The sequence below is a fragment of the Pieris napi genome, chromosome 14 (assembly GCF_905475465.1).
Source record: "Pieris napi chromosome 14, ilPieNapi1.2, whole genome shotgun sequence".
NCBI classification, from domain to species: domain Eukaryota; kingdom Metazoa; phylum Arthropoda; class Insecta; order Lepidoptera; family Pieridae; genus Pieris; species Pieris napi.
The window spans coordinates 1,990,959-2,000,863 of record NC_062247.1 but is presented as its reverse complement, the minus strand read 5'-3'; the positions used below and the strand labels follow the sequence as shown (position 1 = coordinate 2,000,863).

The 9,905-nt window shown below is 33.6% G+C and overlaps 1 long non-coding RNA gene across 1 annotated transcript; it reads left to right on the top strand.

Annotated features, from left to right (window-relative positions):
• The first annotated feature begins 394 nt into the window (after window positions 1–394).
• Window positions 395–857, top strand: LOC125056255. Its single transcript, XR_007118032.1, has 2 exons — window positions 395–524; window positions 680–857. It is a non-coding gene; the product is annotated as an uncharacterized LOC125056255 (long non-coding RNA).
• The last annotated feature ends 9,048 nt before the right edge of the window (window positions 858–9,905 follow it).

Sequence of the window (9,905 nt, the reverse complement as noted above, 5' to 3'; positions counted from 1 at the left end):
TTAGGTAAATATCCTTATATCAGAAAGGCATGACCGTATAAACACAAAATCCATTATAATCCCGAACAAAGTTGTTTTAAGTTCAATAATGCTCCGTACTAATCCAAATACTAAACAAAATTTCCGAAAGTTTTAATGCGATTATTTTCGCTTGATTTCCGGTTCTTCATTTAAAATTCTAATACTTTGATACTCTTATGAATGTTTATGAGGCATTATCATACAAAAATGTTGTTCAGAAAAATTGTGGATTTAAAAGAATTCTCTATAGAATTTTATTCAAAAACAAGACATATTATGGACACAATCATTTAACATTTAAATACATTATTTTATTAAATAATTAATAATAAAAGCCTTTCAGTTATTATTACACTTAACACTGGAAAGATAGTCTGCGTAAAATTTACGCATGCGTTTTCGAATAATTGCTCTCTTTTTCTAATTAGCGCGAATCCATAGCTGTGCGTTTAGGACATCTCATTCGTCGTTGGGAGCTGTCGCGTGACGTAAGTGTCAATAAGGTAAGTGCCACCGATTTTGAAATATAACGACCGCGTGAGTCAAAATTACGCATGATTATCTTTATCGTGACTTTTATGATTTTGGCTTATATGACAGTTTTAGTACTGTTTTAATACTTTATATCATAACTAATATTATAATTTCATTTCTAAAGATATTGAGGCAAATATATATCACAATGGGGAGTATCAATTTCAACGAACACGAAATCCTGGCCGCTCTTATGCAAAGTGATGACGAGCTTCCGTGTGAGGACACCGACAGTGAAGTAGCGGACCACGTTTAAAGTTTTCTTTTTTTTTAAGTAAAAATAAAAGGAGTTTAAAAAATTATCTGCAGTATTAATTATTCTAATATATGTGTATATATAATAATATACAATTCATTAAAATAAACTATTAAACCTAGACCTACAACTAATTCAAATTCTTGCGTAAATTTTACGCATGATTATCTTTTCCGTATTACAAAATATGATTATCTTTCTAGGGTTAAAGACATGTATATTTCAATCATCTATCAATATGTGTGCCCCTTTTATTGGCAAAATTATTTTATTATTATTAATTTATTATTTGGGTTCCAAATAGTTGGCCTAGCACCTTGAGCGTGCGACTCTCAGCCGGGAGATCGTAGGTTCGAACCCCGGCTGTGTACCAATGGACTATCCGCGCAAGACTCGCTCATATTGTGATGGAAAACATCGTGAGGAAACCGGCTTGCCTTAGACCCAAAAAGACCGCGTCTTTCAGACACAGAATGTTGTTCGTTTAGAAATAAATAGATACAGAAGTCTGCTGCCAAGAGCAAGGGTTGTTACGCTGTATTTTTTAAATAATGTCACATATTTGTATGACACAGGATGGTCTATGGCTGACTTGCTATTTGATACCATTTAGTTAGCCCACCTCTATATTTTACGTTTGTTCATTTAAAAGTATAAGCAATAATAATGTTATTCTACTTGGAATAATTGAAGGCTTTTGTTTTTAAATGTCTAATGAAAGATACAATTTATCTGGTTTCTTGGTGCTTTTATACTATATTTATGTATAAAAAAATGGTTGTTTATATGGAATAAACAATCATTTTTTAAATAATATTTGACTTATTTGTGTTCGAATTTTAGATTTAGATTTAGGGATCTATATTTGTATTTAAGTATCTACTATACGTTTAGATAGAGAAAGAGCGAATTTCAAAAAACATCACAGTGATATAATATTATCTTCAATAATATATATCTGCAGTATGACATCACAAAGGCCCAGCAATGCAATATCCAACATTAACCGGCAATTTTAAACGCCCACAGAAGCGCATGAAAGCAATACAATTTTATTGTTTTAAATATACTTCATTTCTTTATAGTGTTGTTGAAGATATTTTTCGTATAACCTTCAATTATAATGCAGGCGTACCTATGCCGTAAGTAGTATATGTATATGTGGTATATGTATATGTGGTAAAACAAGTGTCGTAAATTGTTGACAATTTTTTTTATAAGGGATAAACGGTTTTCTATAGAACAGGGGGCAAACAGGCAGGAGGCTCACTTGATGTTAAGTGATACCGCCGCCCATAGACATTCACTATGAGGGCTCGCGAGTGCGTTGCCGGCCTTTTTAGAATTGGTACGCTCTTTTTTTGAAGGACCCAAAGTCGAATTGGTTCGGAAACACGAAGTAGGCAGCTGGTTTCACATAGTGGTGCGCGGCAAATACTGCAGTAAAAAACCCTCAGTTGTGGAATGACGGACGTAGAGGTGATACGGGTGGAATTTCGTATTCTGCCTCGACATCCAATGATGATCAGCTGAAATATTTGTTACATACGACATTTTTACACTATCATAAAAAAAGGGTGCGTGTACTTATGTACGCGCGTAAGAAGTTATACTTCTTTGGCATTATTTAAAATAGTTTTAGATTGCATGCAAATAATGAATTACAATTAAATAATCAAAGACTGGAAAAGGAGTCATTATAGTCAATAAAGTTCAGTTTACATTTGAAAAAATAAATAAATAAATATTTATAATTATTCTCTTACATTAAGTGTAACATAAATTCTATTATTATTTGAGTGTTGTTTTTAAATTATGTCCAATGCCGTAGCATCTTCCGTGGGCAACTTCATTCTCTTAATTTTGTGTAACGGTGCGCGCGCATCGTAAAATTACACTCTCATCAATTTTTCATAACGCGCCTAAAGAAGTATAACTTCAAAAAAGTTGTTAAATGAAAGGACATCTATCTTTCAAATCAAGTTTATCACAGCCTTAGCTGGAATAAAATATTAGATTTCCATTTAATAGACAATTACGGTTCAAGATATGCATTCCCATGGGCGTAATAACGTGCTTTATGGTCATTTTATGGTAAGGAGCGATAAAATGATTCATTGCATCACGTACGAGTCATTCTACATAATATATACTAACCTATATCTTAGCCAACATAGACAAGTGACCTACTAAGATTCTATGTTTTCATCAGGCATCTGAATTTTAATGCTATTTTTTGTCTGGTAGAATAATTATGAGCAATAATAAAAATACTTAATAGAATATCGCGTAAAACTTTTAAAACCTTTTTGTCAATGCTTTATTTCTCTTTATCTAAGATTTTTTAAAATCTACTTTATTATTATAATGGTATAAATATAAAGGTGTACTTTTTACAAGTAGTAACCAATATAAATAATTATGCTGACCAATAAATAAAATAATTACAATTTCACCGTGACCACACACGCTGTAAAGCACACGAAACGTCGGATAAATTTAAAATTATGTTAAATAATTGTAAATTTATAATAATACATAACTTTAATCCGGTTAAAAAGTTTTTTCTTTAAATTACAATTTAATTCTTTATTTTTCTTAGTATAGGAAGGAACATTACAAAACCGTAGCATGGTAATAAGTCAGTCGTAAGATAATTGTTAATTAAAAAAAATTATAATTTATTTTATTTTATTTTTAGCCTTTCTTATTTCCTAATACAAAATATCTAATTAACTCATGTGTTAGTGAATATCTTTTACAGTTTTTTTTTTAATGGCTCTGGCACGATTTTTGCATTAGCCAGCGTCGAGTATAGGATTTTTTATAATTCGTGCTTGTCTAGAAATTCGACCGTGTCCTCCATGTACGGTTTAAGCACTCGCCTGGTACCGCACAAGCCTCCCAAAGGCCGAGAACAAATTTAAATTAAATTAAAACTTGCCCTCGAACCGGGAATCGAACCCGGTATTCCTCACCTAGCTGCCACTTAATAAGACCGCTAGGCTATGAGGCCCCCAATCTTTTACAGTTAGTATCAGGAACCTTCTCCGGTAAAGGCCTCCTCCAAGGTTTGCCATCATTCTCTATCCCGAGCTATTTGGATCCATTGAGGACCTGCGAATTTTGATATCATCATCCCATCGAGCGTAGGGTCTGCCTCTGTATCGTTTGCCTTGTGGGCCTTCCACTAGCAAAAAAATTTAAAAAAAAAACTATTTAAAAAAAAATTTTTCCTCAACCGCCACCACCACATGCCGCAGCATCTTCTGATCAAGGTCGTGCTCACATCACATAAGATTTGTAGGTAAGTTAGGAAAGCTTTCTATTGTCTCCCAATATAGCTATTTCCTATGCTAACTAAAACAAAAATTTTATTTGGAAGCACAAATATTTCAAGATCCGTCGAATCGTAAATTCAGTTTAATTTGATGACGTCATCGTTAGTGACGTCACGTTTATCTCCCTCGTTCAAACAAGGGCTCAACCGTGATGGTTTTTTAAATGAGCTTACCCGAAAGTTAGGCTAGTTTTATTACACCGCTTGATAGAAATAGTTTAGGGCTGTTTACTAGCTTAATTAATCAGTAGTACGGCAGTGCTTAGTGCGTATTGGTACAATAAACTACAAGCTCCCTCCTTATCAGAATGCTAAATCATAAAATGACTGCTTCACGACTGATTTGAGCGCGACCGCCGCTGTGAAAACCGCTGTGTTAGTTCGAAAAGTGAGTTACAGAATCGCAAGGCTGTTCTTCGTTTTTCATATTATGCAATGGAACCCTCATCCTGGTCGCTTTCCTCACAGAGACCAGCCCGATTGGGGCGTCTTTTGTTTGTAGGTGTGCGGTAATTGTTATTGTTGAATTTTCTTTGTGTTCCGGTATCCTGTTTTTTGTTTTCTTTATATTTATTTATTTATTTTATTTATTTACACTTCGTTGCAAAAAAAAAGAATGAAACACAATACAAAAAAATTATAAGGGATGCAACTTCCAGGCAACCCTAGTTAAAGAGAAAAACTAAAAAAAAAGAAACATGATTCGTGCGAGAAGTGCAGAACCAAATGTTATATAAAAAAATATATATAGGTATATACATAGTACCTTAATCTAAAGTAATACAAAAAAAAATATTAACAACAGACTAAAAACTTAAAAGCTAATCTTACAAATACATGGACAGCAAATAGTGATGTAAAAGGAAACATAAGATTTATACAAGTCACGATTGATCAGGATAGGATAAGGTTAAGAAATGATTATAAAGAAGAGTTTTAAATTTTTTGTTTAAAATTTTTATAGTTGCTAGATTTTCCAGGTCCTGACATTATTATTGTACTACTTCAAATATTTTATGAGGCTAGGTTACCTAATATTCATGAATGAAAATAAAATGATTGTGTGTTACCCCTCTCATTTTACTTTAAATGCAAATATAAAAAAACAATTTTAGTTATTAAAATAACGTAAGTAATAACCTTTACAATTAAACATTTAACCTTTAAAACAACACAAAAGTGTAACTTCCCATCTTTTTCTTTTTAGTTTATACCTTTGACAACAAAATACAAATTTGGAGCATGGATCAACTTTTGACAGTAATTTAACTTTTCTAATCACTCCTTTCGAAAGATAATTGGACTGTACATTTTTACTGTTATGCAAAACAAATATGATGTCGTAGTGATTTACGTGTGTAACAGGTTCAGGGTTCCATTCCCGGCGAAATAATTATTAGCTAGGCAAAACTAAACGAATGAAAGGGAAACAAATAAATTAATTACCAAATCATTCACCAAATGTGCTCCAATACATAACTGCTGCTGCTGTAACTGTTTTGTCTCTATCCTTTAAATTTGTCTAATAATGTGATAGAAAGTTATAGATGTAACAGTGTAGTAAAATTGGTTTAGTTTTTAGGAATAAGAATTAATATATTCTTATCTTGAGTAGCGTATCTCTATCTCTTCCCTGAGGTCGTTGCTTCGATCCCCAGCTGCGCACCAATGGACTTTCCTTCTATGCGCATTTAACATTCGCTAGAACGGTGAGGGAAAACATCGTGGGGAAACCGGCTTGCCTAAGACCCAAAAAGTCACCTAAATCACCTACTTGCCTATTAGGTTGATCATGAAACATATACAGAAATCTGAGTCTGAGACCTAAAAAGGTAGTAGCGCCACAGATTTATTATTTTATTTTTATATCCTTACCAGTGTAATCCATATATTTATTGGTAAACCAAATAAAATCAAATCGAGATCGAAAAGCGCTCATCAAACAAGCCAATCCTCAATAAGGCTGGCCTCTGTCAAATCTTTTTACCTGAATCCCGCGGGAACGATGTGGATGAATTGAGTTCACTTTTTTGTTTGCTAACAAAGAATTAAATTCTAGGAAGTGGTAAAAGAAAATTATTTCCGCGTCGTTCAGTGTCTAAAAAAGTTTATTTTTATATAACTTATTTTAAAGGTTATTATGTAAAATGAATAGTAACTTTACATCAATAAAGGTGTTGTTAATCATATAATATTCACATAATGTTAAGTCAGATGACAGTATTGGTTAACCAATCACAATCACGAAATGGAAAAATAATAGTCTTTTGTTTTTCATTTTAAACTAGTTTCTATAATTCAAAATGCAAAGTTTAATAATTGTAAGGCAACAACATACATTCTTAAAAATACGAAATAATATAAATTTAACTTACATATACGTATATAAGAACATTGAAATTACAACAAAACAGAAAGATGTTAAAAATAAACTAAGATGAAAACCTCATACAGATAATAAACAGATACTTACACATAGTGTTATATACCTTTCGCTAATCTTAGTAATATAGTTGTACGAGCGAGATTGCCTAGAGTAGTGCTTCCCAACGAAGAGCCCACGCCCCACAAGGGGGAAATTTATTTGTTTAGGGGGGCAAATTATTTGTTAAGGGGGCAATTCGACGATGGGTTCGACGTGTGTTCGGTTTACAACTTCCTAGTGATTTCTTTCTAAAACCTATAATTTCAGTCATTAAAGATAAAAATTGTGTATGTTTCATAGTTTGGGGCATAAGAATTTTAGAATGGCTAAAGTGGGATTTGGCACAAAAAAAGGTGGGGAAACACTGGCCTAGAGTATTGAAGTAGTGAATATTAAACATTAAAAAGTATAATTATTGCCCCATTTAAATTTAACAAATTGTTGTAGCTATTCCTTTATTTTATTATTATTAAACACGCGACAGTTATAAGTATAAGTATTTAGTACTAGAATTTATTACTAACACCATAAAAACGTGTATGTAGTATACATAATATTATTTATTTTATAAGTGATCTAGGAACAAATATCTTTGTAAGCAAATATCGTAAAATTGTAACGCTGGGTATGTTATACGTTATTTTATTTTGTCTTCGTTTGACACACTTTCATCGCGAGGTTTTCTTTGCAGAACTTTTTAATTTTCCAAAGCGATCTTTTAGGGTAAGAAGCTCTATCAAATGGAAATGAAAAAGCTTGATATATCTATGTATATTTGACTACGAATCACAACATACATACAACATGGACATAATAAGAAACAAAATGGAACAGAATCGTAATGGTATTCACGAAACGGGAAAAGAAAGAGGCAGGCAAAAGAAGATGGGAGGATGGGAAAAAGATAGCCGGTCTAATGTGGAATCGTACCGGAGAGTACGCCTAGATTGTGAAACTGTTAGGCCTTTGTCGAAGGAAAGCTGTAAGGAATAATAGTCCATTGAAATGTTACATTTTTTAGGCCTAACCTTGAGTTTTTTAGAGGACGCAATTTTATTTTTTTAATGTGTAGAGGGGGTCAGTGTAAAGCTAAAAACAAGTTTGTGGGGTCGCCACCCTTGTCCCACGGCCGCCATCTTGGAAAAAGGGGTCCAAAAACCACGTTTTTGGCTATATCTCCTAAACTATCCATCGTACATAAAACTTGTAAAGACACATTTTGTAGCAAATCGCTGTGCCTACAATTATGTATATGTAACTTTTTATCATAAATCCAAAATTCAAAAAGTTATAAGTAAAAAAGTGAAAATATTTCCTATTTCTAAAGTTGACTAGGTGCGTCAATGCTCATGACAAGCCGATCAAAACAGCAGTTTTACCTTACTTTTAAGATCTCTCGTTTATTTTAAACAAATTTTCCAAATAATTTTGTTTTTTATTTTTTTTTTATTCCTACAATTTTACTTATTGGTATTCCTAGTAGGCTTATTCCACAGACAACTTGCTGATATGGTAATCTTCGACATAATTATATTACCAATCAGTTATTAGAATGGTAGCTAGCTATCACTTTTTTATTTATAACTTTTTGAATTTTGGATTTATGATAAAAAGTTACATAGACATAATCGTAGACACAGCGATTTGCTACAAAATGTGTCTTTACAAGTTTTATGTACGATGGATAATTTAGGAGATATAGCCAAAAACGTGGTTTTTGGACCCCTTTATCCAAGATGGCGGCCGGGGGACAAGCACGCCAACCCCACAAACTTGGAGTTAACCTTGTATTGACCCCCCCTACATGTTCCATAAATAAAATTGCCCAAATGTAACTTTTCAATGGACTATAACAACTGTTTGCCGATAGAGTAGGTTTTAGGTATATTTACATAATATATTCAGCTCTATACTTATTTTTAAATCACAAAGATAAGATTGTTTGTAAGGATGATATCATTAATAGGAACTTTTTTCTTGCTATTTTAAGTAAGATCGCGCCGGAAACTAGAACACAGCCAGTTGATTTATATATCTAATTCAGTAGGTATACAGACAAATAAACCATTTATAGCCTATTATTATAACATGAAAAAACAATAAATGTATTCAAGAGATGCATTTTCGCTACGCGAGTCAAGCACATTCCGCAATATATAACCGCCGAAATCAAAGTTTAAAGAATTCCAAGTTAAACCTGCATTTTCTTTCTGCTGTAGATTCTCTGCCAAAAGTTTTTAAACCACCGAGAGTCCCACCCAGTAGGTATATATGCATTTTTCTTTTTCTTATTTTTTATAACTGGGGGCAAACGAGCAGGAGGCTTACCTGATGTTAAGTGATACAGTCGCCCATGGACACTCTAGTCTCAAGCCCACTCGGCTCGCAAGTGCCGGCATTTTAAGAATTGGTACGTTCTTTTCTTGAAGGACCCTAAATCGAATTGGTTCAGAAATACTTCAGTGGGCAGCTGGTTCCAAATGATGGGAATTTACACTTAGGCTATGTTCACATGTAACGCGCGTTAACGCGCGTCAACGCGCGATCAAATTTGAAGAGCGTTCAGATGATGAGCCCTAACGCGCGTTGCGAGAGTACTCGTCAGTCTAGTTCGGTAGAACGTAGAAAATGGACGTGGAAGAGGCTATTATTTTGTGGTTATATTATAAAGAAAAATATAGAAAAAGAAAACGTACACATTGGGTTCATCCAATTTTGAAAAAAAAAATACAAATTATATTATATTTTTTATACAAATTTGCTATATTCCAACTTGCTGACCTTTTTTCTACTTCATCGATTAGTAAGTCGATGTCAATATCTTCAATTTCACTCATTTTAAAAGCGAGAACAAAATATAATTACGAAAATTAACAAAATTACATGCGATCGCGATGAAAGCGCGCGCTCATGTGAACAGCAAACGGACATTACATTAATATCAAAGCGCGCGTCAACGCGCGATCACCTGCGTCTAGAGACTTACGCGGTGTCCTGCGTAAGCGACGAATACGACGCGACGCGACGCTGTGAACGCGACAAATCAACGGCATACCCTACTTACGGCCTATGTGACAGTCTGCGGCGAGACGCGACGTCACGCGGACTTGTTTTGAGGGCGACCAGACGCGACACTACGAACTATGAAATGGTTGATTCTGAAGCGTTGATCGCCGCAGTGCGTGAGCAAAGATTGTTGTGGGACAAAAAACATAAACATTATAGGAATCGTTTATTAGTAACACTCCACAATATTGTTTAAACATTTTAGAATCGTTTCTTAATTTTGGATATAAATGATGGAACTCGCCAAATGAGTTTCTTTGTAA